Source organism: Bos grunniens, chromosome 6 (genome assembly GCF_055505025.1).
Source record: "Bos grunniens cultivar Pamir isolate PY7600 chromosome 6, Bosgru_T2T1.0, whole genome shotgun sequence".
Classification (NCBI taxonomy): domain Eukaryota; kingdom Metazoa; phylum Chordata; class Mammalia; order Artiodactyla; family Bovidae; genus Bos; species Bos grunniens.
This window is the reverse complement of record NC_141170.1, coordinates 32,915,946-32,935,802: the sequence shown is the minus strand read 5'-3', so window position 1 is coordinate 32,935,802 and position 19,857 is coordinate 32,915,946. Positions and strand designations below refer to the sequence as shown.

Here is a 19,857-nt window from a genome sequence, read left to right as displayed (position 1 = left end):
ATGTGATGGCTCATCAGTTTGAATGTGTTGGATGCTTTATAGTCTCAGTAATTATGGGAAGTGGGAGAGAAACTAATTTCCAGTTGGAAATAGCATTCTGAAAGTACCGAACTAGGAATGATGATTAGAATGTGTAGCTTGAGAATACAGAATTTTGATCTAACTTGCTGAGTGTGGTATTGGGAACATGATAGTGACAGGAAGCAGCATGGAGGGGAAGGTCTATGAAAGAGGAACCCTTTCCCCACTTCTTCACTCTTCCCCAGGTTTGGGCTGGAGTGTCAGTGTTAACAAGACTTCAGCAGTAACAGGAAATGGTTTCAGTCTGTGATCTTCATGGTCCTGACATTTCAGATGAAAGCAAAAAAAGCTTCATGTGACCCTCTGGGCAAGAAGTAGGGCCTGAGACTGAATAGATGCTGGCATTTTTGCTTCAGGCTAAAGAGGGCTGGGAGAAGGCAATGGCACCCCACTCCAGTGCTCTTGCCTGGAAAATCCCATGGACAGAGCCTGGAAGGCTGCAGTGCATGGGGTCTCTGAAGGTCGGACACAACTGAGCAACTTCACGTTCACTTTTCACTTTCATGCATTGGAGAAGGAAATGGCAACCCACTCCAGTGTTCTTGCCTGGAGGATCCCAGGGACGGGGGAGCCTGGTGGGCTGCCATCTATGGGGTCACACAGAGTCGGACACGACTGAAGTGACTTAGCAGCAGCAGCAAAGAGGGCTGTGTGTTGAAAACCAGAAACATTACTCTGCCAAAAAAGGTCTGAATAGTCAAGGCTATGATCTTCCTAAGGTAAAATGCCAAATAACTAATGCCTTCAACTGTGGTGCTAGAGAAGACTCCTGAAAGTCCCTTGGATAGCAAGGAGATCAAACCAGTCAATCATAAGGGAGATCAATCCTGAATATTCACTGGAAGTACTGATGTTGAAGTTGAAGCTCCTGTATTTTGGTGATCTGATAACAAACAACTCATTGGAAAAGTATATGATACTGGGAAAGATTGAGGATAGAAGGAGAAGAGGGCATCAGAGGATGAGACGGTTGGATGGCAACACTGAAAATGAACATGAACTTGGGCAAACTCTGGGGGATGGTGAGGAACAGAGAGCCCCATTATGCTGCAGTTCATGGGGTTGCAAAGAGTAGACACAACTGGGTGACTGAACAACAACAATAACAGAGGGCTGCACATGCAGTGGTGAGATGGAAGGATGGCAACGCATAGAACACTACCCCTTCTAACTTCTGTCAAGGAACAGAAGACCCCACCAGGATTTGGTTGAAGGCTTTGAATGGCTGACTTAGAAGCAAGATTTCCTTGGGTTTGTGAAGGAGGAAGTTATTTACCCACACCAAAGTGCAATCATCATTGACAGAGAATGCAGAACATTAAATTGTAGAAAATCATGGGAAAGTATGTAAAAAGCTTTGAGGAAAAGAACTATACACCATAAAAAAATAAACAAAGCCCTGCTGCCCTTTCGTTAAAAAAAAAAAAAAAAAAAATAGGTAGACCTTTCCTAATACACAGGAATTTAAGGAATGAGTACTTTTGAATATATCTCAGGAAAACAAATAATCGTGACAGAAGTTCCAAGACAGACACAGAAACATAATATTTATCAGATAAAAAAATCAATAAAATAAATAGATGTACTCTATTAGGGCATAAACTGCATCATTAAGTACATATAAATATGAAACTAATGCTAAATGATATTGGAAATTGTGGTCATGGACAAGATTAGTACATTGTAAGCTTTGATAACATTGCACTGATAATATAGCAAAAAAAATAAGATGTGATGTTAAGAGACACTGATGGAACCTGGTGTTGTTTTAAAGAGTAAAGTAAGTCAGAAAGAGAAAAAAGAATATCATATATTAATATTGTAACCTAGAAAAAAAATAGTACTGATAACCCCATTTGTAGGGTAGGAATAGAAATACAGATGTAGAGAACAGATTTGTGGACACAGCAGGAGTAGAACCCAGTTGGATGAATTGAGTGAATAGTCCTAACATATATACACTATCATGTGTAAAGTAGACAGGCAGTTAGAAGTTGCTGTATACCACAGGCAGCTCAGCCTGGTGCTCTGGGTCTTCCTAGGTGGAACAGTGGTAAAGAATCTGCAGGAGAAGCACAGACACACGTTTCATCCCTGGTTCAGGGAGATCCTCAGGAGGAAGAAATAGCAAACCACTCCAGCATTCTGCACTGGAAAATCCTACTAACAGAGGAGCCTAGCAGGCAACAGTTGATGGGGTCAAAAAGACGTGGACACCTTAGAGATTGCCACAAAAACAGAGAGGGGTGGGATGGGATGCAGGTCAGAGACAGGCATATATATATATTTAGCATGATTCAGGTTGTACTTGAGAAGGGAACGGCAAACCACTTCAGCATTCTGCTTTGAGAAACCCATAAACAGTATGAAAAGGCAAAACAATATAACACCGAAAGATGAACCCTCCCCAGGTCTGTAGGTGTCCAATATGTGACTGAAGAAGTCAGAGAAACAGTCCCAAAAGGAATGAAGAGGCTGACCCATAGTGAAAATGACAGCTATTTGTGGATGTCTCTGGTGTTGAAAGGGAGTACGTCAAGGCTGTATATTGTCACCCTACTTATTTAACTTATATGCAGAGTACATCATGAGAAACACTGGGCTGGAAGAAGCACAAGCTGGAGTCAAGATCGCCAGGAAAAATACCAATAACCTCAGATATGCAGATGACACCACCCTTATGGCAGAAAGTGAAGAACTAAAGAACCTCTTGATGAAAGTGAAAGAGGAGACTGAAAAAGTTGGCTTAAAACTCAACATTCAGAAAATGACGATCATGTCATCTGGTCCCATCACTTTATGGGAAATAGATGGGAAAACAGTGGAAACAGTGGCAGACTTTATTTTTCTGGGCTCCAAAATCACTGCAGATGGTGATTGCAGCCATGAAATTAAAAGATGCTTACTCCTTGGAAGGAAAGTTATGACCAACCTAGATAGCATATTCAAAAGCAGAGACATTACTTTGCCAACAAAGGTCCATCTAGTCAAGGCTATGGAGAAGGCAATGGCAACCCACTCCAGTACTCTTGCCTGGAAAATCCCATGGATGGAGGGGCCTGATGGGCTGCAGTCCATGGGGTCGCTAGGAGTCGGACATGACTGAGTGACTTCACTTTCACTTTTCACTTTGATGCATTGGAGAAGGAAATGGCAACCCACTCCAGTGTTCTTGCCTGGAGAATCCAAGGGATGGGGGAGCCTGATGGGCTGCCCTCTATGGGGTCGCACAGAGTCGGACACCACTGAAGCAACTTAGCAGCAGCAGTCAAGGCTATGGTTTTTCCTATGGTCACGTATGGATGTGAGAGTTGGACTGTGAGGAAAGCTGAGTGCCGAAGAATTGATGCTTTTGAACTGTGGTGTTGGAGAAGACTCTTGAGAGTCCCTGAATGCAAGGAGATACAACCAGTCCATTCTAAAGGAGATTGGTCGTGGGTGTTCTTTGGAAGGAATGATGCTAAAGCTGAAACTCCAGTACTTTGGCCACCTCATGCGAAGAGTTGACTCATTGGAAAAGACTCTGATGCTGGGAGAGATTGGGGGCAGGAGGAGAAGGGGACGTCAGAGGATGAGATGGTTGGATGGCATCACTGACTCAATGGACATGGGATTGGGTGGACTCCGGAAGTTGGTGATGCAGAGGGGGGCCTTGCGTGCTGCGATTCACAGTTGGACATAACTGAGCAACTGAACTTACCTGAACTGGTGGTGAAAGTAAAGTCCAATGCTGTAATGAACAACATTGCATAGGAACCTGGAATGTTAGGCCTACGAATCAAGGTAAATTGGAAGAGATCAAACAGGAGATGGCAAGCGTGACACTGACATTTTAGGAATCAGTGGACTAAAATGGACCACAATAGATGAATTTAATTTAACTGACCATTACATCTACTACTGTGGGAAAGAATCACTTAGAGAAATACAGTAGCCCTCATAGTCAACAAAAGAGTTCAAAAAGCAAAACTTGGGTGCAATCTCAAAAATGACAGAAACATCTCTGTTGGTTTCAAGGCAAATCATTCAAAATCACAATAATCCAAGTATATGCCCCAACCAATGATGCCAAAGAAGCTGAATTTGATGACCTACAAGACTTTCTAGAACTAACACCAAACAAAAGATGTCCTTTTTACCATAAGGGACCAGCACGCAAAAGAAGGAAGGCAAGATACCAAGAGTAACAGGCAAAGTTGGCCTTGCAGTACAAAATGAAGCAGGGCAAAGACTAACAGAGTTTTGCCAAGAGAATACACACTGATTATGGCAAACACCCTCTTCCAACAACACAAGATGACTTTACACATGGACATCACCAGATGGTCAATACTAAAGTCAGATTGATTAAATTCTTTGCAGCCAAAGATGGAGAAGCTCTATACAGTCAGCAAAAAACAAGACTGGGAGCTGACTGTGGCTCATATCTAAAACTTCTTATTGGCAAATTCAGACTTAAATTGAAGAGAGTAGGGAAAACCACTAGACAATTCAGGTATGACCTAAATCAAATCCCTTTTGATGATTATACAGAGGAAGTGACAATTAGAGTCAAGGATTTAGATCTGATAGACCAAGTGCCTGAAGAACTATGGACAGAAATTCATAATATGGTACAGGAGGCCATGATTAAAACCATCCCCAGGAAATAGAAATGCAAACAAGCAAAATGGTAGTCTGAGGGGCCTTACAAATAGCTGAGAAAAGAAGAGAAGTGAAAGACAATGGAGAAAAGAAAAAATATATCCATCTGAATGCAGAGTTTCAAAGAATAACAAGGAGAGATAAGATAGCTTTCCTAAGTGATCAATGCAAAGATAGAAGAAAACAATAGAATGGTAAAGACTAGAGATCTCTTCAAGAAAATTAGAGTACCAAGGAAACATTTCATGCAAATATGAGCAAAATAAAGGCAGAAATTGTAGGAACCTAAGAGAAGACTCTTGAGAGTCCCTTGGACTGCAAGGAGATCCAACCAGTCCATTCTGAAGGAGATCAGCCCTGGGATTTCTTTGGAAGGAATGATGCTAAAGCTGAAACTCCAGTACTTTGGCCACCTCATGCGAAGAGTTGACTCATTGGAAAAGACTCTGATGCTGGGAGGGATTGGGGGCAGGAGGAGAAGGGGACGACAGAGGATGAGATGGCTGGATGGCATCACTGACTCGATGGACATGAGTCTGAGTGAACTCTGGGAGTTGGTGATGGACAGGGAGGCCTGGCGTGCTGCTATTCATGGGATCACAAAGAGTCAGACACGACTGAGTGACTGATCTGATCTGATCTGAACAGAAGCAAACGGTATTAAGAGGAGGTGGCAAGAATACACAAAAGTTTAGACAAAAAAGATCTTAATGAACCAGATAGCCACGATGGTGTGAACACTCATCTAGAGCCAGAAATCCTGGAGTGCAAAGTCAAATGGGTCTTAGGAAGCATTACTATGAACAGAGCTAGTGGAGGTGATGAAATTCCAGCTGAGCTATTTCTAATCCCAAGGAGGCTGGCATGCTACAGTCATTGGGGTCACAAAGAGTCAGACAATTTGAGTGACTAAGCATAGCACAAAAGATGATACTATTAAAGTTATGCACTTAATATGCCAGCAAACTTGGAAAACTCACCAGTGGTCACAGGACTAGAAAAGGTCAGTTTTCATTCCAATCCCAAAGAAAGAAAATGCCAAAGAATGTTCAAACTACTGCAGAATTGTTCTCATCTCACATTCTACCAAAGTAATGCTCAAAATTCTCCAAGCTTGGCTTCAACAGTTTGTGAACTGAGAACTTCCAGATGCTCAAAGTGAATTTAGAAAAGGCAGAGGAACCAGAGATCAAATTGCCAACATCTGCTGGATCATAGAAAGAACAAGGGAATTCCAGATAAACATCAATTTATGCTTCATTGACTACATTAAAGACTTTATTGTGTGAATCACAAGAAACTGTGGAAAATTCTTAAAGAGATGGAAATACCAGGTCACCATACCTGCCTCCTGCAAAACCTGTATGAAGCAAAAGTTAGAACAAGACATGGAACAACAGACTGGTTTTAAACTGGGAAAGGAATATGTCAAACCTGTATATTGTAACCCTGCTTATTTAACTTGCATGCAGAGTACCTCATGAGAAATGCCAGGCTGGATGAAGCTCAAGGTGGAATCAAGAGTGCTAGGAGAAACAGCAAAAACCTCAGGTATGCAGATGACACCAGTCTTATGGCAGAAAGCAAAGAGGAACTAAAGAGCATCTTGATGAAGATGAAGGAGGAGAGTGAGATAGCTGGCTTCAAACTCAGCATTCAACAAGCAAAGATCATGGCATCCAGTCTCATCAGTTCAGTTCAGTAGCTCAGTTGTGTCTGACTCTGCAACCCCATGGACTGCAGTGTGCCAGGCTTCCCTGTCTATCATCATATCCCACAACTTGCTCAAACTCATGTCCATCATGTCTGTGAATTCATCCAATCATCTCTTCCTCTGTCTTCCCCTTCTGCTCTTGAAGTGATTAACAATCAGCTGCCTGTTGGTCTGGCTAAGCCATAAGAAACACACCATGGGAAAAGAATAAAAGCAAAATATAGCAATACCATAATCTAAACAAAAGTACATCAGTTTATTAGTTGGGATCGTCATGGCCTAAACTAAGTAGAAACATAATGTGGACCTGGGAATGCAGGTCGGCACAAGTTCAGAACGCTGTTTGTGCATACACCAAGATGTTTTCCCAAGGCATATTTGGGTCTAAGACCTCCAGCTGGGGATATTCCTTGTACAAGAACATAACAAAGATAGTTCAAAGTAATCAATAAAATGAGAGATGTGACCAGGGACACAGGAGGCTGATTTTATAATGGCACAACAAATACTTTATGCATGCCAAGACACTAAATAAAAGTGATGTGACTCTGAGGAACAGGTGGCCAAAGTATTGGAGCTTTAGCTTCAGCATCAGTCATTCCAATGAAAATTCAGGACTAATTTCCCTTAGGACTGACTGCTTTGATCTCTTTGTAGTCCAAGTGACTCTCACCAGTCTTCTGCAACTCCACATTCAAAAGCATCAAATCTTCAGTTCTCAACTCTCTTTATGGTCCAACTCTTCCATCCATACATGAAACTTCACTAGAAGGACCATGGCAAATAGATGGGGAAACAATGGAAAGAGTGACCGACTTTATTTTGGGGAGCTCCAAAATCACTGTGGATATGACTGCAGCCATGAAATTAAAAGACGATTGCTCTTTGGAAGAAAATCTATGACAGAATTAGGTAGCATATTAAAAATCAGAGACATCACTTTGCCAACAAAGGTCCAACTAGTCAAAGCTAAATTTTTTTCCAGTAATCATATACAGATGTGAGAGGTGGACCATAAAGAAGGCTGAGTGCTGAAAAAATTAAGCTTTTCATCTGTGGCATTGGAGAAGACTCTTGAAATTCCCTTGAACTGCAAGGAAATCAAACCAGTCAATCCTAAAGGAAGTCAATCCTGAATACTCATTAGAAGTATTGATGCAGAAGCTGAAGTTCCAGTACTTTGGCCACCTGATGGAGGAGCCAACTCGTCTGAAAAGACTCAGATTCTGAGAAAGACTGAAAGCAGGAGGAGAAGGGAGCAACAGTGGATGAGATGGTTGGAGGGTGTCACTGATTCAATGAACATGAGACCAAAGGCCTGGAAATAGTTTAGGATGGGGATGCCTGGTGTGGTGCAGTCCATGGGATTGCAGAGTCGGACACAACTGAGTGACTTAACAACAAAACGTTGTTGCATGGTAGAAACTAATGTAACATTTTAAATCGGTTATCTCCAATTAAAAAAACGTTAAACATAAAAGAGAGACACTGGTAAGTGACTTCATAGTGAAAAGTCATTCAATATTTAAAAAATTTAAATGTTTATAAAATAATTTTAATCTCTAATGTCAATGCATGTTTATAGATTTACACAAAATTTCTAGTAAGAATTTATCTGACATATAGTAACATTTGTCCAACACTGGGAAATATTTTAATTTTAATATAGTTTCTTTTTTCCAAAGAATATATTTGTTTTATTTATGTGAAACAGAGTTACATAATGTAATCCTTCATTATTGAGAATTTATTTATTTGTCTATGATCACAGCTAACTACCATGTTGTACAATGTTCCCAAGAACTTATTTATTTTATTACTCAAAGCCTGTTCCCTATTACTCAAAGCTTGTCTCTCTACTCTTTCAACTCCTAAACCCTGGAAAACACCAGTCTACTCTCTACTTCTATGAGTTTGAATTATTAGGCTGCATGTATAAGTGATGCTAAATAATATTTGTCATTCACTGACTTACTTCACCTAGCACAATAACAAGTTTTCAAATGTGGAAGTATTTCTTTTGTCTTCTTTGTTAAATAATATTCCTTCACATACATACACCACATTTTCTTTATCTATTCATTCATTTAAAGACACTAAGTTTTAATTCATACCTTGACTTTTGTGAATAATACAGCAATTAGCACTAGGGTGAAGCTATCAAATTGCCAGCATCTGTTCGATCATCGAAAAAGCAAGAGAGTTCCAGAAAATCATCTACTTCTCTTTTATTGACTATGCCAAAGCCTTTGACTGTGTGGACCACAAAAAACTCTGGAAATTCTTAAAGATATGGGAAAAACAGACCATCTAACCTCTTTAGAAATCTGTATGCAGGTCAGGAAGCAATGGTTAGAACTGGACATGAAACAACAAACTGGTTCCAAATAGGGAAAGGAGTATGTCAGGCTGTATATTGTCACCCTTATTTAATTTAACTTATATGCTCAGTACATCATGAGAAATGCTGGGCTGGATGAAGCACAGCTGGAATCAAGATTGCCAGGAGAAATATCAATAACCTCAGATATGTAGATGACACCAACCTTTTGGCAGAAAGTGAAGAACTAAAGAGCATCTTGATGAAAGTGAAACTTGAGAGTGAAAAAGTTTGCTTAAAGCTCAACATTCAGAAAACTAACATCATGGCATCCAGTCCCATCACTTCATGGCAAATAGATGGGGAAACAGTGGAAACAGTGACAGACTATTTTTTGAGAATCCAAAATCACCACAGATGGTGACTGCAGCCATGAAATTAAAAGACGCTTGTGCCTTGGAAGAAAAGTTGTGACCAACCCAGACAGCATATTAAAAAGCAGAGACATTACTTTGCCAACGAAGTCCATCCAGTCAAAGCTATGATTTTTCTAGTAGTCATGTGTGGATGTGAGAGTTGAACTATAAAGAAAGCTTCACATGGAAGAATCGATGCTTTTGAGTTGTGGTGTTGGAGAAGACTCTTGAGAGTCCCTTGTTCTGCACGGAGATCCAACCAGTCCATCCTAAAGGAAATCAGTCCTGAATATTCATTGGAAGGACTGATGCTGATGCTGAAACTCCATTACTTTGGCCACCTGATACAAAGAACTAACTCATTGGAAAAGACCTTGATGCTGGGCAAGATTTAGGTAGGAGGAGAAGGGGACGACAGAGGATGAGATGGCTGCATGGCATCACCGACTCAATGGACTTGAGTTTGAGTAAACTCCAAGAGTTGGCAGTGGACAAAGAGGCTTGCTGTACTGCACTCCATGAGGTTGCAAAGAGTCTCATATGACTGAGCGACTGAACTGAACTGAACTGAAGATGTCTCATCCATATTCTGTTTTCATTTCTTTAGATATATAGCAGAAAGAGAGATCACTGGATAGTGGTGTAGTTCTACTGGTGATCTTTTGAAAAGCTTCCATACCGTTTTCCACAGTGGCTGCACCAATGTACATTCTCACCTGGAGTGCAGTGGAATTTTTCTTTTTCTAAATCCTCACCTCTTTATTTCAGTTCAGTTCAGTTCAGTCACTCAGTCGTGTCCGACTCTTTGTGACCCCATGTATCACAGCACACCAGGCCTCCCTGTCCATCACCAACTCTCAGAGTTCACTCAAACTCATGTCCATTGCGTCAGTGATGCCATGCATCCATGTCATCCTCTGACATCCCCTTCTCCTCCTGTCTCCAATCCTTCCCAGCATCAGAGTCTTTTCCAATGAGTCAACTCTTCACATGAGGTGGCCAAAGTATTGGAGTTTCAGCTTGAGCCTCACTCCTTCCAATGAACACCCAGGACTGATCTCCTTTAGGACAGACTGGTTGGATCTCCTTGCACTCCCAGGGACTCTCAAGAGTCTTCTCCAACATCACAGTTCAAAAGCATCAATTCTTCTGAGCTCAGCTTTCTTCACAGTCCAACTTTCACATCCATACATGACCACAGGAAAAACCATAGCCTTGACTAGATGGACCTTTGTTGGCAAAGTAATATTATGCTATCTAGGTTGGTCATAACTTTCCTTCCAAGGACTAAGCGTCTTTTAATTTCATGGCTGCAATCACCATCTGCAGTGATTTTGAAGCACAAAAAAATAAAATCAGCCACTGTTTCCACTGTTTCCCCATCTATTTCCCATGAAGTGATGGGACCAGATGCCATGATCTTCGTTTTCTGAATGTTGAGCTTTAAGCCAACTTTTTCACTCTCCACTTTCACTTTCATCAAGAGGCTTTTTAGTTCCTCTTCACTTTCTGCCATAAGGGTGGTGTCATCTGCATATCTGAGGTTCTTGATATTTCTCCCAGCAATCTTGATTCCAGCTTGTTCGTCTTCCAGCCCAGCGTTTCTCATGATGTACTCTGCATAGAAGTTACATAAACAGGGTGACAATATGCAGCCTTGACGTACTCCTTTTCCTATTTGGAACCAGTCTGTTGTTCCATGTCCAGTTCTAACTGTTGCTTCCTGACCTGCATATAGGTTTCTTAAGAGGCAGGTCAGGTGGTCTGGTATTCCCATCTCTTTCAGACTTTTCCACAGTTTATTGTGGTCCACACAGTCAAAGGCTTTAACATAGTCAATAAAGCAGAAATAGATGTTTCTCTGGAACTCTTTTGCTTTTTCCATGATACAGTGCATGTTGGCAATTTGATCTCTGGTTCCTCTGCCTTTTCTAAAACTAGCTTGAACATCTGGAAGTTCACGGTTCACATACTGCTGAAGCCTGGTTGGACAATTTTGAGCATTACTTTACTAGCATGTGAGATGAGTGCAACTGTGCGATAGTTTGAGCATTCTTTGGCATTGGCTTTCTTTGGGATTGGAATGAAAACTGACCTTTTCCAGTCCTGTGGCCACTGCTGAGTTTTCCAAATTTGCTGGCATATTGAGTGTGGCACTTTCACAGCATCATCTTTCAGGATTTGAAATAGCTCAACAGGAATTCCATCACCTCCACTAGCTTTGTTCATAGTGATATTTTCTAAGACCAACTTGACTTCACATTCCAGGATGTCTGGCTCTAGGTGAGTGGTCACACCATCGTGATTATCTAGGTCATAAAGCTCTTTTTTTTGTACAGCTCTTCTGTGTATTCTTGCCACCTGTTCTTAATATCTTCTGCTTCTGTTAGGTCCATACCATTTCTACCCTTTATTGAGCCCATCTTTGCATGAAATGTTCCCTTGGTATCTCTAATTTTATTGAAGAGATCTCTAGGCTTTTCCACTCTGTTTTCCTCTATTTCTTTGCATTGATCGCTGAGGAAGGCTTTCTTATCTCTCCTTGCTATTCTTTGGAACTCTGCATTCAGATACTTATATCTTTCCTTTTCTCCTTTGCTTTTTGCTTCTCTTCTTTCCACAGCTATTTGTATGGCCTCCTCAGACAGCAATTTTGCTTTTCTGCATTTCTTTCCAATGCAGAAGCGCGCCGGCTGAGACAGACCTCGCAGAAGCATGGCCGAGAGGAGCTACCCCACATCCGAGGTCAGGGGTGGTTGCAGAGAGGAGCTACCCCACGCCCAAGGTCAGGGGAGGCGGCCAAGGAGCAGCTGCACAGGCAAAGGAGGGCAGAGAGGAGCTACTCCTCACCTCTTAGATCATGTCTTTTAATGATGACCATTCTGAAAGTTCCAAGCTGGCTTGAAACTCATTAAAAAAACTAAGACCATGGTATATAGTCCCATCACTCCAAGGCAAATAGAAGGGGAAAAATTGGAAGCAGTGATAGATTTTATTTTCTTAGGCTCCAAAATCACTGCAGATTGTGACTGCTGCCATGAAATTAAAAGACACTTGTTCATTGCAAGGAAAACTATGATAAACCTAAACAGCACATTAAAAAGCAAGGATATCAGTTTGCTGACAATGGTCCGTATAGTCAAAGATATAGTTCTGCAGTAATCATGTTTGAATGTTATTTTATACATGCATGCTCCGTTGTGTCCTGCTCTTTCAGACTCCACAGATTAAAGTAGTCCAGGCTCCTCCATACATGGGATTTTCCAAACAAGAATACTAGAGTGGGTTGCCATTTTCTAAACCAGGGGAAGATTTTCCAAACAAGAACGCTGAAATGGGTTCCCATTTCCTACACCATGGTTTGATCACTCTCCTAGAGCCAGACATCGTGGAGTGTGAAGTCAAGTGGGCCTTAGGAAGCATCACTATGAACAAAGCTAGTGGAGGTGATGGAATTCCAGTTGAGTTACTTCAAAACCTAAAAGATGATGCTGTAAAGGTGTTGCACTCAATATGCCAGCAAATTTGGAAAACTCAGCATTGGCCACAGGACTGGAAAAGGTCAGTTTTCATTCCAATCCCAAAGAAAGGCTGCCAAAGAATGTGCAAACTACTGCACAATTGTACTCACCTCACACACTAGCAAAGTAATGCTCAAAGTTCTCCAAGCTTGGCTTCAATGGTATATAAACTGAGATTTTCCAGATGTTCAAGCTGGATTTTAAAAAGGAAGAAGAATGAGAGATGAAATTGCCAACATCCATTGGATGCTAGAAAAACAAGAGAATTCCAGAAAAAATTTACTTCTGCTTCATTGATTACACTAAAGCCTTTGACTGTGTGGATCAAATCAAACTACGGAAAATTCTTCAAGAGATGGGAGTACCAGACCACCTACCTGCCTCCTGCAAAACCTATATGCAGGTCAAAAAACAACAGTAAGAACCAGACATGGAAAAATGGGCTGGTTCCAAACTGGGAAAAGAGTACTTCAAGGATGTATATTGTAAATCTGCTTATTTAACTTGTATGCATAGTACATAATGCAAAATGCTGAGCTGGATGAAGAACAAGCTGGAATCAAGATTTCCAGGAGAAATATCTATAACCTTAGATACGCAGATGACACCACCAGAATGGCAGAAAGCAAAGAGGAAATAGTCTACTGATGAAGGTGAAAGAGGAGAGAGAAAAAGCTGGCTTAAAGCTCAACATTCGAAAAATGAAGATCGTGCCATCTAGTCCCGTCACTTCATGGCAAATCGATGGGGAAACAGTGACAGACTTTATTTTCTTGGACACCAAAATCACAGTGGATGATGAGTGCAGCCATGAAATTAGAAGAATCTTGGTCCTGGAAGAAAAGCTATGACAAACCTAGAGCGTGTATTAAAAAGCATAGAAATTACTTTGCTGACAAAGTCTATATAGTCAAACTATGGCTTTTCCCAGCAGTCAGGTATGGATGTGAGAGTTGGACCATAAAGAAGGCTGAGAGTCAAAGAATTGCTTTTTCACTGTGGTGTTGGACAAGGCTTTTGGGAGTCCCTTGGTCTGCAAGGAGATCAAACTGGTCAATCCTAAAGGAAATCAACCCTGAATATTCACTGGAAGGACTGATGCTGAAGCTGAAGCTCCAATATTTTGGCCATCTGATGTGAAGTGCTGACTCATTAGAAAAGACCCTGATTATGGGAAAGATTGAAGGCAGGAGGAGAAGGGGACGAAGAGGATTAGATGCTTAGATGGCATCACTGTCTCGATAACATGAATTTGAGCAAGCTCGGGAGATGGTGTGGCAGGCAGAAAAGTCTGGCCTGCTACAGCCTATGGGGTCACAGAGCTGGACACAACTGAGGGACTGAAAAATACCATGGGATCTCCTGACTCAGGAATCGAACCTACATATCCCACAACTGTATCAGCAACTGGTTTCTTTACCACTGAACCATAAAGAAGGCTGAGCACCAAAGATTTTATGCTTTCTGATTGTGGTGTTGAAGAAGACTCTTGAGAGTCCCTTGGAGAGCAAGGAGGTCAAATCAATCAATCCTGAAGGAAATCAACTCTGACTATTCCTGGAAGGAGTGATGCTGAAGCTGAAACTCCAATACTTTGGCCATCTCATGTGAAGAACTGACTCACTGCAAAAAACCTGATGCTGGAGCAGATTGAAGGGAAAATGAGAAGGGGGCAGCAGAGGATGAGATGGTTAGACAGCATCGCACTTCAAACTCTAGGAGACAGTGGAGAATGGAGGAGCTTGTCATGTTGTAGTCAATGGGTCACAGCATCAGACACAACTTAGTGACTGAACAACATCAACAACAATTCTAATAGGTGTGAGGTGGGATTTTGATTTGCATTTCATGATGCTTAGTAACATCAATCCCCTTTTCAAGTACCTGTTGACCTGTCTTCTTTGGGCAAATATGTATTCAGTAACTCCATTCATTTAAAAAAAAATTGCTATTGAGTAATATGTGTTACTTATATCTTTTGTATATCAGTCTATATCAGATGTGTAATTTTCAAAATATTCTCCAATTTTGTACATTGACCTTCATTTTGTAAATCATTTACTTTTCTGTGTAGAAGCTTTTGAGCTTGATAAAGCCCCACCTTTTGTTTTGCATTGGTTCCTTGTATTGTTGGTATCATATCCCAACATTTCTTGCCAATACCCTTGTCAAGAAACTTTTCCTCCAGTTTTATAATAAGACATTTATGGCTTCAGGTCTTATCTTCAAGTCTGTAGTCCATTTCTAGTCAAGTTTTGTAAGTAATGTAATGCGGTGGTTTAGTCTCTAAGTCGTGTCTGTCTCTTGTGACATCATGGACAGTATCCAACCAGGCTCCTCTGTAGACGGGATTCTCCAGGAAAGAATACTGGAGTGGGTTGCTAATTCTTTCTCCAGGAGTTCTTCCTGACCCCAGAATTGAACCTTGGTCTCCTGCATTGAAAACAGATCTTTACCAACTGAGCTATGAGGGAAGTAATGTAATATAAGGGTCCAAGTTTTATTCTCCTGCATATGATTATTTAGTTTCCCTAGTACTACTTATTGAAGAGATAACACTTTTCCTATTGAGTTATTCTTCACTTTTTCTCAAATATTATTCAACTTTATATATAAGGGTTTGTATCAGGGCTCTCAATCCTGTCCATTGGTCTATTTTTATGACAATATCCTCTTTTTAAAATTGCTATAACTTTGTAGTATAGTTTTAAATAACAAGTTGGATGTCTCCAATGTCATTATTTCTTGGGACTGCTTTGGTTGTTTGAGATCTCTTGTGACTTTACACAAATTTAGAATTTGTTTTTCAATTTCTATGCCCCCAGAAGGACTTAGATATTGGTCATTCAATCCATTCTTCTTTCTCTGCCAAGGAACTCTTTCTAGCTGAAAGTTCTCTCTTGGTGATGAGTAATGCTGGCTTGGGGATGATGCTGGTAAAATAAAGCTGCCATCATTCTGGTCTTGTGTGATTTATCTCAGATTTTTTGTTCTACTGTGTTGCTAAAATTTCTTACATGGCCTTTAGGACACTCCCAGAGATAATTTTGCTCATGGATAGTGTCCAGTTTTTATTCTCTGTCAGGAAATGAGGAGGCTGGGATCTTCCTCCTACTTATAAATTAGCAGAAGTAAGTTTCTAAACTGGTAATGTTTATAACTACGCAGATTGTGACTGCAGCCATGAAGTTAAGACACTTGTTCCTTGGAAGAAAAGCTATGACCAACCTAGACAGCAATTAAAAAGCAGAGACATCACTTTGTCAACAAAGGTCCTTCTAGTCAAGGCTATGGTTTTTCCAGTGGTCATGTATGGATGTGAGAGTTGGATTATAAAGAAAGATGAGCACTGAGGAATTGATGTTTTTAACTGTGGTGTTTGAGAAGACTCTTGAGAGTCTCTTGGAATGCAAGGAAATCCAACCAATCCATTCTAAAGGAAATCAGTCCTGAACATTCATTGGAAAGACTGATGGTGAAGCTGAAACTCCAATACTTTGGTCACCTGATGCGGAGAACTGACTCATTGGAAAAGATCCTGATGCTGGGAAAAATTGAAGGTTGAGGAGAAGGGGACAATAGAGGATGGCATCACTGACTCAGTGGACATGAGTTTGAACAAGCTCCGAGAGTTGATGTTGGACAGGGAAGCCTGGTGTGCTGCAGTCCATGGGGTCGCAAAGAGTCAGACATGACTGAGTGACTGAAATGAACTGAACTGACATGAGGAAAGCTGAGTGGTTTTTCAGTTTTATTTTTATGATTTTATTGTATTCCCTAAATTCTTTATAGTGGCAATATCTGGAATTTTTTTAAAAATAATAAGTACCATTGTTAATTTAAAAATTCATATATTTTTAACAATATATCATTTTCTTTAAATAAATGTAGTAATTCTTTGAGATTATAATTTATCACCAAGTAGTGGTAGGTGACAATATACCTTCACAAAATTTAGGAAGTATAAAATAATCTTATTTGATATTAGGTGTGCTCTAAATTATGCAAAATTTATCAATTCAAAATTATATAAAGCTGATTATTCCTTCAAAAGCAAATGATTCTTAGAAAAGAATATATTCTCTACTCACAAAGGGTTGTTAATAACTGCTTTCAATGCATTAAGCAGATCTGCACTTGTCATTCTTTGCAAGTCTACTGCAACAGCTGTGCCTTTGGCTTTCATATGAGCAACATTATCATGCTGGTCACCAAACATAGGAATTCCAACTATAGGGACCCCATGGTAAATAGCTTCATAGATTCCATTGGTTCCACAGTGAGTGATAAAAGCTCTGGTTTTGGGATGACCTAAAAATTAAAAATAAATAAATATTATTCTAAGTTGTAAGAATGTCAGAAACAGAAAATCATGACACCTACATAAGCCAAATTCTATTAGGTAACATCTTCTATGTAATTCTGTGCCATGAGAACACATATATATTCTTATAGGCTCTGAAGAAAGCAGCAATTAATTACTCCTGGCTAAGGTCCCATCACTTCATGGGAAATAGATGGGGAAACAGTGGAAATAGTGTCAGACAATTTTGGGGGGCTCCAAAATCACTCCAGATGGTGATTGCAGCCATGAAATTAAAAGATGCTTACTCCTTGGAAGGAAAGTTATGACCAACCTAGATAGCATATTCAAAAGCTGAGACATTACTTTGCCAACAAAGCTCCATCTAGTCAAGGCTATGGTTTTTCCAGTGGTCATGTATGGATGGGAGAGTTGGACTGTGAGGAAAGCTGAGCACCGAAGAATTGATGCTTTTGAACTGTGGTGTTGGAGAAGACTTTTGAGAGTCCCTTGGACTGCAAGGCGATCCAACCAGTCCATTCTAAAGGAGCTCGGTCCTGGATGTTCTATGGAAGAAATGATGCTAAAGCTGAAACTCCAGTATTTTGGCCACCTCATGTGAAGAGTTGACTCATTGGAAAAGACTCTGATGCTGGGAGGGATTTGGGGCAAGAGGAGAATGGGACAACAGAGGATGAGATGTTTGGATGGCATCACCGACTTGATGGACATGAGTTTGAGTGTACTCCAGGAGTTGGTGGTGGACAGGGAGGCCTGGAGTGCTGCAATTCATGGGGTTGCAAAGAGTTGGACATGACTGAGCTACTGAACTGAACTGAACTGAAGTATAATTAGTGATTCCAGCAATTAAGTCATTCCACAGACAACTAAGAAGTTTCCTGCAGAATATATGGTAGAGAACACTTGTCATTTGACAAGTTGTTGCAGGAAAAATATAATAATAAAAAAGAAAGGAGGGACTGAAGAAATTAATATTTTTGTTGATGGGAAAGGGGAGGTGAGATGTTCAGGGTTTCAATATGAGAATGTTGACATAACAAGCTAGAAAGATAGGCTACATTAGTTCATGGTGTACTCTGTTTAAGAAAATAGGATTTGCACTTGACTTTATACTAACATGCAGCCTTTATTATACATGAAATATAGGTGAAATGGTTGCCAGATTTTTTTTCCCATAGAGAAGAGAGGTGTGAGAAAATTGGTGAAGAAAATCAGGAGTGTGTTGCAGTATTCTATACAAAAGTTAATGAAAGCCTGATCTAAAGCTACTTTCTCTGACCTTGATCCTGAGGAGGCAGAGATTATATCATAAATGAGAGAGCCATAAATTTGATATTTATGTTAGATTTTGATAAAGATCCTTGACCAAGGTTTAGTCAGGTTCCTCTGAACTCTTCTCAACTAGAATTTGATTTTGTGGCTCCACTATCTCTGCATTGCCCAATTTTAGCAAGCATTCTACTAGGTTAGTTGAACTCTGTACTTTTCCATCCAATGAACTTCCACTATGTTCTTTTGTGATAAATTCCCCAGTTTTCTTTCTGCATCCAAATTGTTTCCAGTCTCTCTGTTTTACTGTAAAAGTCCATTGCACTAATAACTATACTTATGGTGATGGTCTTGAGTAAATGTGCTTTACAGTCTTTAACATGTGTCATGAATAATCCTTTCTTTCAAAACTCCTGAAGCAATGTGAAGAACACATTAAAGTTTTTTTTTCTTATTTTAAATACAAATTTGTTGAAATCTGTTATTGAATAATCATTTAGATTATACCTCATTCAGCTCTGTTTATCTTTCTTCTCTTTGGTCTTACCAAGAAGATCATTCTGTGGAATCCATTTATATAGCCGGGTATTGGCTCCTAGTGTTTCTGGTTTCTTTCCTGTGTATCTCCACAGAACCTATTAAGATAAATGTCTTTATTAGAAGGTTTTAGAATCACATCCTGGCAGAAGAAGTTAACCTACCCTGATGACTCAGATGGTAAAGAATCTTCCCACAGGACTGGAGACAGGGGTTTGATCCCTGGATCAGGGAGATCCCCTGAAGAAGGAAATGGCAATCCACTTTAGTATACTTGCCTGGAATACTCCATGGATGGAGAAACCTGGCAGGCTATAGTCCATGGGGTTGAGAAGAGTCAGACACGACTGAGTGACTTCACTTCAATCAAATTTGATGCCTCCAGGTAATGCACAAGCAAACTGAGTCCCTAAGTGATTAGGTAATGAATGTTTTTAAACCATAAACACCACAGCCATGTTTTCAAAGGCTTGGAATGATCCTAGTTAATAGCCTTTCATCTTCGGGTTAATTCTAACAATCCAATGAAGAAAAATGATAAAGATGTAGATGAAGAATGACAATCTGAATCTGAAAGAACTACATACTGGTGTTACTAGGCCACTCTGGTAAAGGGGCTTTTTGAAACAATGTTTTCAGAGGCAAGCGGAGGGATGTTATTTACCTCTTTTGAACTATTTTTTACGTACTTACCATTAATGTAGACTCATATAGTAAAATATTCATAATCATATTTATCATTTTAAAGTATTCTAAGTCTAGAGTTTGGTTGCATTAAAAACATACACAAGGTGTAACCATCAACTATATGGCATGGCATCCAGTCACACAGTCGTGTCCGACTCTTTGTGACCCCATGGACTGCAGCCTACCAGACTCCTCTGTCCATGGGGAGTCTCTAGGTAAGATTACTGGAGTGAGTTGCCATGCCCTCCTCCAGGGGATCTTCCTGACCCATTGGAGTTGGTGATGGACAGGGAGGCTTAGTGTGCTGCAGTCCATGGAGCCACAAAGAGTTGGACATGACTGAG

General features: G+C 40.4%; 1 pseudogene across 1 annotated transcript in view; it reads right to left on the bottom strand.

The window, feature by feature from the left end:
• The window catches only part of LOC147370544 (UDP-glucuronosyltransferase 2C1-like), a 39,368-nt pseudogene that overhangs the window by 717 nt on the left and 18,794 nt on the right, over positions 1-19,857 (bottom strand). The window contains exons 4-5 of the transcript XR_015165349.1: positions 18,837-18,924; positions 16,788-17,007 (exon numbers count right to left, since the gene is read on the bottom strand). The product of XR_015165349.1 is annotated as a UDP-glucuronosyltransferase 2C1-like (transcript). The remainder of the gene's footprint in view (positions 1-16,787; positions 17,008-18,836; positions 18,925-19,857) is intronic.